The sequence below is a fragment of the Haliotis asinina genome, chromosome 13 (genome assembly GCF_037392515.1).
Source record: "Haliotis asinina isolate JCU_RB_2024 chromosome 13, JCU_Hal_asi_v2, whole genome shotgun sequence".
Taxonomy (NCBI): Eukaryota; Metazoa; Mollusca; class Gastropoda; order Lepetellida; family Haliotidae; genus Haliotis; species Haliotis asinina.
Window position 1 is genome coordinate 35,066,169 of NC_090292.1, and position 14,274 is coordinate 35,080,442.

The window sequence follows — 14,274 nt, forward strand, 5'->3', positions numbered from 1 at the left end:
ACACACACAGACATACACACCAACACACAAACACAAAAGCACAACACACAGCAACAGACACACCAACATACACAACCCACCAACACGCAGACACACCGTCACTCACACAAACGCACATCAACACATACACACACCATCTCACACGGAACACACCAACACGAACCAACACCCACACCAACAAACCAACACACACACCAACACACGCAAACACTCTCACCAACACACCATAACACACATACGGACACACACCAACATACACCAATCCACGCAAACACAGACACTCACAAACACACAGAAACACCAAGACGCACCAACACACACAGACATACACACCAACACACAAACACACAGGCACAACACACAGCAACAGACACACCAACATACACAACCCACCAACACGCAGACACACCGTCACTCGACCAAACGCACATCAACACATACACACACCATCTCACATGGAACACACCAACACGAACCAACACCCACACCAACAAACCAAAACACACACACCAACACACGCAAACACTCTCACCAACACACGATAACACACATACGGACACACACCAACATACACCAATCCACGCAAACACAGACACTCACAAACACACAAAAAACAAAGACGCACCAACACACACAGACATACACACAAACACACAAACACAAAAGCACAACACACAGCAACAGACACACCAACATACACAACCCACCAACACTCAGATACACCGTCAGTCACACAGACGCACATCAATACATACACACATCATCTCACACGGAACATACCAACACGAACCAACACCCACACCAACAAACCAACACACACACCAACACACGGAAACACTCTCACCAACACACCATAACACACATACGGACACACACCAACATACACCAATCCACGCAAACACAGACACTCACAAACACACAAAAACACCAAGACGCACCAACACACACAGACATACACACCAACACACAAACACAAAAGCACAGCACACAGCAACAGACACACCAACATACACAACCCACCAACACGCAGACACACCGTCACTCACACAAACGCACATCAACACATACACACATCATCTCACACGGAACACACCAACACGAACGAACACCCACACCAACAAACCAACACACACACCAACACACGCAAACACTCTCACCAACACACCATAACACACATACGGCCACACACCAACATACACCAATCCACGCAAACACAGACACTCACAAACACACAGAAACACCAAGACGCACCAACACACACAGACATACACACCAACACACAAACACAAAAGCACAACACACAGCAACAGACACACCAACATACACAACCCACCAACACGCAGACACACCGTCACTCACACAAACGCACATCAACACATACACACATCATCTCACACGGAACACACCAACACGAACCAGCACCCACACCAACAAACCAACACACACACCAACACATGCAAACACTCTCACCAACACACCAGAACACACTTACGGACACACACTAACACACACCAATTCAAGCAAACACAGACACTCACAAACACACGGAAACACCAAGACGCACCAACACACACAGACATACACACCAACACACAAACACAAAAGCACAACACACAGCAACAGACACACCAACATACACAACCCACCAACACGCAGATACACCGTCACTCACACAAACGCACATCAATACATACACACACCATCTCACACGGAACATACCAACACGAACCAACACCCACACCAACAAACCAACACACACACCAACACACGCAAACACTCTCACCAACACACGATAACACACATACGGACACACACCAACATACACCAATCCACGCAAACACAGACACTCACAAACACACAAAAACACCAAGACGCACCAACACACACAGACATACACACCAACACACAAACACAAAAGCACAACACACAGCAACAGACACACCAACATACACAACCCACCAACACGCAGACACACCGTCACTCACACAAACGCACATCAACACATACACACATCATCTCACACGGAACACACCAACACGAACCAACACCCACACCAACAAACCAACACACACACCAACACACGCAAACACTCTCACCAACACACCATAACACACATACGGACACACACCAACATACACCAATCCACGCAAACACAGACACTCACAAACACACAGAAACACCAAGACGCACCAACACACACAGACATACACACCAACACACAAACACAAAAGCACAACACACAGCAACAGACACACCAACATACACAACCCACCAACACGCAGATACACCGTCACTCACACAAACGCACATCAATACATACACACACCATCTCACACGGAACATACCAACACGAACCAACACCCACACCAACAAACCAACACACACACCAACACACGCAAACACTCTCACCAACACACCATAACACACATACGGACACACACCAACATACACCAATCCACGCAAACACAGACACTCACAAACACACAAAAACACCAAGACGCACCAACACACACAAACATACACACCAACACACAAACACAAAAGCACAACACACAGCAACAGACACACCAACATACACAACCCACCAACACGCAGACACACCGTCACTCACACAAACGCACATCAACACATACACACATCATCTCGCACGGAACACACCAACACGAACCAACACCCACACCAACAAACCAACACACACACCAACACACGGAAACACTCTCACCAACACACCATAACACACATACGGACACACACCAACACACACCAGTTCAAGCAAACACAGACACGCACAAACACACAGAAACACCAAGACGCACCAACACACACAGACATACACACCAACACACAAACATTCAGGCACAACACACAGCAACAGACACACCAACATACACAACCCACCAACACGCAGATACACCGTCACTCACACAAACGCACATCAACACATACACACATCATCTCACACGGAACACACCAACACGAACCAACACCCACACCAACAAACCAACACACACACCAACACATGCAAACACTCTCAATAAGAAGCCAGAACACACTTACCCACACACACTAACACACACCAATTCAAGCAAACACAGACACTCACAAACACACAGAAACACCAAGACGCACCAACACACACAGACATACACACCAACACACAAACACAAAAGCACAACACACAGCAACAGACACACCAACATACACAACACACCAACACACAGATACACCGACATAAGAACACAAACGCACAACAACACATACACAGAAGTGACACACTACACACCAACAGACACTAACAAACACCAACACACACACCAACATGAACACACCAAGAAACAGGAACACACACACCAACACACACAACAACACTCGCAAACACTCTCACCAACACACCCTAACACATATGCACAAACATCAACACACACCGACAGACACCAACTCCCATACCAAGACTTACACAAGGACAATACCCACATACCAAAACACACAACACACCAACACAGACAGACAGACACACCAACATGCACAACACACCAATACACAGGCAGAAACACCGGCACCACACACAACACAGACACACAAACACTCACCAACACACTTCAACACACACGCATACACACCAACACACGCGAACAGACACACCAACACTCACACGAAAACACCCACAAGAACACACCAACCCACCAACACACACATGCACACCAACAAACACAAGACACGAACACACACACAGATACACACACACCAACATACACAAACACCCACACCCACACACTAACACACACAGTAACACCCACCCACACACCGACACCAACCCCCAACAAACACAACACACGAACATACACACAGACACACCAAGACACCCCGTACACACACTAACACACACACTAACACACACAGACACACACCTCTTCTTCCCCAACAGGAAGAAGGTCCAAGGTCCTGCCTCTGGGGGACGTCAGGGTCCATTTCCGCCCCCAGGACGATGGTATCCACGCTCCTAGTAGAAAAGTGAATATAGTTTACATTATTGGTACTTACTCTGTGTGTAAATGCAAGATATATGCTTACTCGGGAAGAAAGCTCAAACCTGAAATTCAAGTTGTAGCTTTGCAGTAGACGTCATATTAAACAAGGATGCATTGCATTTTATGTTTTCTTCAAATAATTGTTTGAAAGGAACAGTTGCATGCGTAAGCGACGGTTCTAGTTAAACAAAGGCAAAGAACACTTCACATAATGACTGCTTGAGTGTAGATTTTACACGGCTTTTAGCAATATTCCAGCTATATCACGGCGAAAAACAACAAACACAGGCTTCACACATCGTACCCACATGAGAAATAAATTTAGGCTTGAGAGTCATAAGCGAACGCTTTAACCATTCAGTTATTCGACGATAGCCATAGATTTAAATTCAAACCAAATATGGTGGGTCGTGAAAAACAAGATTTCATCTAAATATTAATCTGAAATATTGAAATACTTTACCAGCAATTGGTCGTGCAGTACATGACCCTCCAAGTGACCATCCGGATGACGATGTCCACGGTCCTAATAGTAAAGGTACAGGATTATTTAACGTTTCGTATCAATGATACTACGTCCATAATGAATGCCAGGTATATATACTGTAACCTGAAACACAACTTGTAACTTGCAGATCGCTTCTTGGTGAACAAGAATGTTTTAAGTTCTCTTCAAAAGATTGTTTACAAAACCTGTCTGTCAGCCTAGCAACCTGTCGGCATCGTGACGGTTGTCCTACCTTCAGAGGTGTAGTTGGTAAACTTCTGTCCATGGAATATCTTCTTGGCAGTCGTCCTGCCTCTGGGGGACTTCAAGGTCCAATTCTGCCCCCAGGACGATGGCATCCACATTCCTAATAGTAAACATAAAGAATAGGTTAATGTTTAATATCATTGATACTTCCTACACAGATAATAACTATAAAAAGTGTCTGGTTTTTCGTGAGAAAATCGTTGTAACCTGATACCCAAGTTGTACCTTGAGCATGACGACATTGTCAACAGGAGTATATTGTATGTTGTCTTCAACAGATAGTTTGGAGAACTTACCGTCTTGGTCGTCTGACGGCGTTGTGGTCGTTGTCCTGCCTCCAGAAGAGTCCTGGGTCCAAGGAAGCTCTTCTTGGCAGTCGTCCTGCCTCTGGGGGACAACAGGGTCCAATTCTGGCCCCCAGGACGATGGTGTCGTAGCTCCTAATAATATAAATAATGAATAGGTTAATGTTTCACACCATTGATACTTACTGTATAAATATGTATATCAAAAGCATATGCTTATTCGAAAGAAATACGTTGCAGCCTGAAAATACATTGTAACTTGCACATGATGTCATGGTGAAGAAGGATATTGTTTCTGGTTTCTTTTTCAGAGTGCCTATAAACATATGCCTGCCTGGTCCTCTGTAGTCTTTATGACAGCCGTCCTACCTCCAGAAGAGTCCATAGTTCACTTCTGTCCATGGAATGTCTTCTTGGCAGTCGACCTGCCTCTGGGGGACGTCAGGGTCCATTTCCGTCACCCAAGACGATGTCATCCACGCTCCTAAAAGAAAAATGAATATAGTATACATTATTGGTACTTACTCTGTGTGTAAATGCAAGATACATGCTTACTCGGGAAGAAAGCTCAAACCTGAAATTCAAGTTGTAGCTTTGCAGTAGACGTCATATTGAACAAGGATGCATTGCATTTTGTGTTCTTCAAATAACTGTTTGAAAGAAACAGTTGCTTGCATGAGCGACGCTTCTACCAAAAAAGGGGAAAGAACAATTGACATAATTTATGCTTCCCACAAACATTATGACTGCGTGAGTGTAGATTTTACACGGCTTTTAGCAATATTCCAGCTATATCACGGCGAGAAAGACAAACATAGGCTTCACACATCGTACCCACATGAGAAATATAATTAGGCTTATTAGGAGCGTCATGGACGATCGCTTTAACGATTCAGTTATTCGACGATCCCCATAGATTTAAATGCGAACCAAATGTGGTGGGTCGTGAAAAACAAGATTTCATCTAAATATTAAACTGAAATATTGAAATACTTTACCAGCAGTTGGTCGCGCAGTCGGCCAGTACACTGACCCTCCAAGTGACCATCCGGGACCAGCTTTGTCTGGAAACTACCTACTGAAGGACGGAATGGTGGGTTAACACTAAGTTATGCCATCTATAGATAGCATCATGCAGGGCATGCACGAGGGGGCCCTATCTACACTACCACCTACATCTACCAGTCAAGTGCAGTCAGCATTGGGCCTACTGGGGATGCTGAGAAAGACTGGGGCCACAAAGTGTGCCAGCCCTAAACTAGCTGGGTTGCTGTAACAACCATCCTGACTGTACAATCAGGCCCTAGCACCAAACCTACTCCATGTACAGTCGGCGAGGGGCTACGCGGAGAGCGGACGTACTATGGAGCCACCATCAGACAAAACCTCATCCCATCGGTCTCTAGGAAAGGCAGTATACTGAAGTCCGTGTAGAAGGTGGTGGAGGGACACATCACCAAATCCAGAATGTACCGGTGTTCCTGCGTCTGAAAGAAATGAGTCTTGCATAAGCATCAGCAATCACATTTCTCACGTATGTAGATTGGTTTAACATCAGCGAGTAAGTGTGGTTTTATGCCGCTTTTGGCAATATTCCAACGTCGGGCATCAGAGGTGGGTGTGAGACATAGTATTTAAGTGGTAACTCGAACACAGGAACTCAACATGGCGTGCCAACACTTGAACTACCCGGCTACACTACCATTCCCTTTACATGCAGAAACCAGAATATACCTTTCCCGTCGATACCTAAATGGTTGTATGTCATGAGAGAATGAGTGTGCACTGTATATTGAACAAACATTCATTGAGACGCATATTTTCTTTCAAACAGAGTTGGAAACACCTACCTGTCTGGTCCTCTGTCGCCTTCCTAACAGTGTTCCTTCAGAAGAGTCCTTGGCCCGCTTCTGTCCATGGCACGTCTTCTTGGCAGGCGTCCTGCTTCTGGGGGACGTCAGGGTCCATTTCCGCCCCCAGGACGATGGTATCCACGCTCCTAAAAGAAAAGTGAATATAGTTTACATTATTGGTACTTACTCTGTGTGTAAATGCAAGATATATGCTTACTCGGGAAGAAAGCTCAAACCTGAAATTCAAGTTGTAGCTTTGCAGTAGACGTCATATTAAACAAGGATGCATTGCATTTTATGTTTTCTTCAAATAATTGTTTGAAAGGAACAGTTGCATGCGTGAGCGAAGGCTCTACTAAAAAGGGCAAAGAACACTTCACATAATGACTGCTTGAGTGTAGATTTTACACGGCTTTTAGCAATATTCCAGCTATATCACTGCGAAAAACAACAAACACAGGCTTCACACATCGTACCCACATGAGAAATAAAATTAGACTTGTTAGGAGCATCATGAGCGAACGCTTTAACAATCCGGTTATTCGACGATCCCCATAGATTTAAATGCAAAACAAATATGGTGGGTCGTGAAAAACAAGATTTCATCTAAATATTATTCTGAAATATTGAAATACTTTACCAGCAATTGGTCGCGCAATCGACCAATAGTCCAGTCCAAGTGACCCTCCGGATGACGATGTCCACGGTCCTAATAGTAAAGGTACAGGATTATTTAACGTTTCGTATCAATGATACTACGTCGATAATGAATGCCAGGTATATATACTGTAACCTGAAACACAAGTTATAACTTACAGATCGCTTCTTGGTGAACAAGAATGTTTTAAGTTCTCTTCAAAAGATTGTTTACAAAACTAGGTTGTCAGAAGAGTCCTCTTACCACAAGCGAGTAAGTGTGGTTTTGTGCCGCTTTCGGCAATATTCCAACGACGGGCTCTAAACATGGTGAGCCAACACTTCAAGAACTAGGCTACACTACCTCAACACTCAGATGCAGATGCAGAAAGTAGTATCATTTTTTTCATCTATCAACGTATCGGTATGCTTTGAAGGAATGAGGGTACACTATGCATTTATGAGACACTATCGCAAACAAGTATGTTTTCTTGAATGTTAAATTGGAAAAGCTTGCCCTTCCGGACCTCATTCTGCTTTGGGGCAGACGTCATATTTCACATCAGTGACACTCACTCACTCATCAATGAGACTTACTACACAGCTTATGGATGCGAAAAGCATATGCTGGATTGTAAAAAAAACAAACCTGTAACCCGATGTGGTGTTGTTCGACCGTCGCCTCGGAACCTGTACCCCTCTGAAACCTGGTTGAGAAGTAAGTGATGTATGGGAGTGCGTGCGCAGACTCCAAGCGGAGACAACAAAGGCAAACCAGCCATGTTACATAACCCAGTTGCCGAACCCGTAACAAAGGGTTAAAGCTATCTACAACACTCCAGTCACAAGTGTTTACACTTGTAACATTTGATAATATTTTGTTTTTTATTGAAACAAAACGAAACCAAAATTGTTTTCGATTAATTACAGGTTTATTTATGAATTTTTGTAAGGTGAATTAAACAAATTAATTCAGATGTCGTCCGTTGGTGGGAAATTGTACATTTCGATGTGCCTGTCACTGCTCATTGCATTCGTGGCCCACTCATGTTATTCTGGGACTATCTCAAAACCTATTTATTTTGGCGAATGAACACCAGCATTACTTCAAACAGGCACAATAAAAATAGAGACTGAAACGCCCGTAAAATAGCCGGCCTCAAACAGTAATAATGATGCTGATGATTTGTTGAAAACATACTCTAATCAACCTTTCAATTCACTATTTACAGTGAAATATCAAGTACGTAAGTAAGTAAGTAAGTAAGTAAGTAAGTAAGTAAGTAAGTAAGTAAGTAAGTAAGTAAGTAAGTAAGTAAATGGAAGGGTGGATGAATGAAAGAGAATGTGAGTTACAAACACCACCACAACGGGGATGCGAGTACCACCATGACAGATTCTAACACAGCTACAACTACCACAACTTCCATTACCACAACTACACAGGGCAGAAGCACTACAGCAAAACAGGACTCCACGCCAACAATACCACATCCAACACAACATCTGGCATCACCACAACATGAGACACCACCATCACATCCACCAATACATGGTGCAACGCTACAAGTACCACTACATAGGACACCACCATACTTCCGATACCATTATATCCACAGGGATATATAACTACAGGGAACACCCAAACCCTGTCTATCACTATGTGGGACACCACCACTACATCCACAACTATGTGGGACACTAAAACAACTAGAAAACCACAACTACAAGCACCACTAAATGTGACACCACAACCACAACCAAAACCACAACCATCACTACAAGAAAAAATGCCACCAAGAATAATGGACATCATCACCACATCCACCACTACATAGTACAACGTTAAATGCAACACCACCACCACATACCAATACTACATGAAACACAACCACCACATCTACCACTACATAGTACAACGTTAAAGGCAACATCACCACCATAACAACCAGTACAGGGGACACCACAAGTACCAACACGACATGAAACACAACCACCACATCAACCACTACAGAGGACACCACAAGTACAAACACTCAATAAAACAGAACCACCACATCAACCACTACAGAGGACACCACAAGTACAAACACTCAATAAAACAGAACCACCACATCAACCACTACAGAGGACACCACAAGTACAAACACTCAATAAAACAGAACCACCACATCAACCACTACAGAGGACACCACAAGTACAAACACTCAATAAAACAGAACCACCACATCAACCACTACAGAGGACACCACAAGTACAAACACTCAATAAAACAGAACCACCACATCAACCACTACAGAGGACACCACAAGTACAAACACTCAATAAAACAGAACCACCACATCAACCACTACAGAGGACACCACAAGTACAAACACTCAATAAAACAGAACCACCACATCAACCACTACAGAGGACACCACAAGTACAAACACTCAATAAAACAGAACCACCACATCAACCACTACAGAGGACACCACAAGTACAAACACTCAATAAAACAGAACCACCATATCAACCACTACACAGGACACCACAAATACCAACACTACATGGAACACAATCACAATATCAATCACTACATTGACACCACAAGTACCAAGATTACATGGAACACAATCATTTCCTTAAGCATTACAGGGGACACAACAAATATAAATACTACATGGAACATCACCACATCACCCACTACAGGTGATACAACAAGTACAAACATTACCTTTAACACCACCACCATATCAACCACCACAGGGGACATCACAAATACCAACACTACATTTAACACCACAACCACATCAACCACTACAGGGGACACCACAAATACCAACATGACATGGAACACCACCACCATATCAACCACTACATTGACACCACAAATACCATCAATACATGGAACACCACCACCATAACAACCGGTACAGCTTACACCACAAGTATTAATAATACAAGGAACACCACCATATCAACCATTAAAGGGGACACCACAAGTACAGCGGGCACTATATGGAACGCCTCCGCCACATCAACCACTACAGGGAACATCACAAGTACACTACATGGAACACCACCATCATAAAAACCAGTTCAGGGGACACCACAAGTACCAACACTACATGGAACACCACCACCATATCAACCACTACGAGCGGCACCACAAGTATCAACACTACATGAATCACCACCACCATATTAACCAGAATATGGTACACCACAACCCAACATGAAACGCCACCACCTCTACATGAGATACCACTGACACATCTAGTGCTATATCGAACGTCACCGCCAACACATGAACCACAATATCAACACTGGACCCCACCCCATCTACTTCAACATGGGACACCACCAATACACGGGATACCGCAGCCATATCCACCACTGAATGGGACACCAACATCACCTCATCATAGGACGCCACCACCATATCACCACCACGTAAGACAACCCCATCACTATGTGGGACATCACATCCAGAACCGTCACTAAATAGGACACCGCCATCACCTTTACATGGCACACCATCACCACATCCACCAATACATGGGATAACGCATTCAGTACATTAGACGCCACAACCACATCCGCAATATGGGAGAACACCACCACTACACAGGGCACATCAAATACTACATGGTAGACCACAAGTCCATCCACTAGAAAGCAGGACACCAAAACCACAGACACTACATGGGACACAACCACTATCGATACTATATGGAACACTATCACATCCAAAACTAGATGGAACACTAATACCGGATACATCACTAAATGGGACACAACGACTACTTGGAGCACAACCATATCAGCGATTACATATGAGACCAAGACCACATCCATCACTACATGGGGCACTTCCAGTTCTACATGGGACACCGCCGCAACTACACGAGAAAACACAACCACCGCCACCACATCCATCACTACAGGGGACACTACCACATACACTATTGCATGGCACACCAGCATATCCAACATTATATCAGACGACACTAGCACCACTACAAGGGGCACCACCGTCACTTCCCCCACTACAAGATACACAAACACTACAGGCAACACAAGAGACAAAAACACTACAGGCACTACAAGGGACACCACCACATCCGCTACGTGCACTACTTGGGATATCACAACCACAGCTACCACTACACGAGACACCCGAACAACGTCCACCACAACATGGGACACCACAATCAAAGCCACCATTACATAGGTACCACCACAATCAAAGGTATCACTACACGGGACATCACAACCACATCCACCACTACAAGGGACACCACAATCACATGCACCACAACACGGGACACCAGAACCACAGGCACCGCTATATAGGACATTACAACCACAGACATCACTACATGGGGCACCAGAACCATATACACCACTACATGGGATATTACAGGCACAGTCACAACTATATGGGATACCACAACCACCGTCAAATCTCCATGGGACACCAGAACCACTGCCACAGCTACAAGGGACATTACAACCTCATCCACCAGCCCATGGGACACGACAACCACAGCCACCACTACATAGGACACCACAAATACAAACAACCAATACATGAGACATGGCAACCACAAATACCACTACATGGGACATTGGAAACACAGCCACCACTACATGGGACACTACAACCACAGCAACCACTACATGCGAAACCAGAACCATAGTGAAAAGTCCATGAGACATTACAAAATCAGCCACCACTACATGGGACATTGCAACCACAGCCACCTCTCCATTGGGACACCAGAACCACAGCCAGTTCACAGCCACAGCCACCACTACATTTAACACTACAACCACAATAACAACAAAGTGGAACACCACAATCAGAGCCACCACTAAATAGGATATCACACCGACATCCATCACTACATGGGACATCACAACCACAGACAACACTTCATGGTACATCACAACCACATCCACCAGTACATGGGACACCAGAACCACAGCAACAACTACAGCGGACATGAGAACCAGAGACAACCACTACATGGGACATCACAACTACAGATATAACCACACGGGACATTAGACCTGCAGCTACCACTACATGGGACACCAGAACCACAGCCACATCTACATGGGACACCAGAACCACAGCCACATCTACATGGGACACCAGAACCACAGCCACATCTACATGGGACACCAGAACCACAGCCACATCTACATGGGACATCAGAACTACAGCCACATCTACATGGGACACCAGAACCACAGCCACATCTACATGGGACACCAGAACCACAGCCACATCTACATGGGACACCAGAACCACAGCCACATCTACATGGGACACAAGAACTACAGTCACCACTGTTTTTTACATTGCAAGCACATCCACCACTCCATGGGACATCACAACCACAGTCACCACTACATAGGACACCAGAACCACAGCCACCACTACATGGGACACTACAGCCACAGTGAAAACTACATGCGACACCAGAACTATAGCCAAAAGTACATAAGACATTACAACCACAGTCACCACTACTTGGGGCATTACAACCACGGCCACCAATACATGAGGCATCAAAATCACAGCCACCACTATATAGGACACCAGAAAAACAGTCACCAGTACATGGGACATCACAACCACAGCAACCACTACAAGGAACACTAGAACCACACCCACCTACACACTGGACATCAAAACCATAGCCACAAGTACATGCTACAATACAATCACATCCTCCACGAAATCGGACACCAAAACCACAGCAACCACTAAATTAGACACAACGATCACAACCTTAACTATATGGGACACCACAACCACATCCATCACTACATAGGACATCACAACCATACGTAAAACACTATATGTTACATTACAAAAACAGCCACCACTACATGGGACCCCACAAATACATCCAACACCACATAGGACACCACAACCATATTCACCACTACACGGGACATCAGAACATGGGACATCACAACTACAGATACAACCACATGGGACATTAGAACTACAGCTGCCAATACATCACAATCACAACCACAACCACCATTTAATGGGACAATGCAACCACATCCACAACGAAATGGCACATCAGAAAAGCAGAGACCACTGTGATATCCCATGTAGTGGTGGTTGTGATTCTGATGTCCCATTTAGAGGTGGATGTAGTTATGATGTCCCATACAGTGGTGGGTATAGTTGTGGTTTTCCATGTAGTTGTGTCTGTTTTTGTGATGTCTCATGTAGTTGTGATGTGGTTGTGGTTTTTATGTCGTTGTAGATATGACTGTGGTGTCCCATGTAGTGGTGCCTGTGGTTGTGGTGTCCCGTATAGTGGGTGCTGTTGTTGTGATGTCCCATGTAGTGATTCCTGTGGTTGTGATGTCCCAATGTAGCGTTGGCTGTGTTTTTAGTGTCCGATGTAGTCATGGTTGTCATGTCCCATGTTGTGGTAACTGTGATTGTGGTGTCCCTGATAGTGATGGATGTCTTTGTGATGTTCCCTGTAGTAGGGGTTGTTGTTGTAATGTCCCATGTAGTGGTGTTGTAATTGTCATGTTGTAATTTCCTATATAGTAGCTGTGGTTCCGATGTCCCGTATAGTGTTGGCTGTGGTTGTGATGCCTAATGTAGTAGTGGATTCTTGTGTTGTCTCATATAGTGGTGGATGTCGTTGTCATGTCAAATCTAGTGGTGT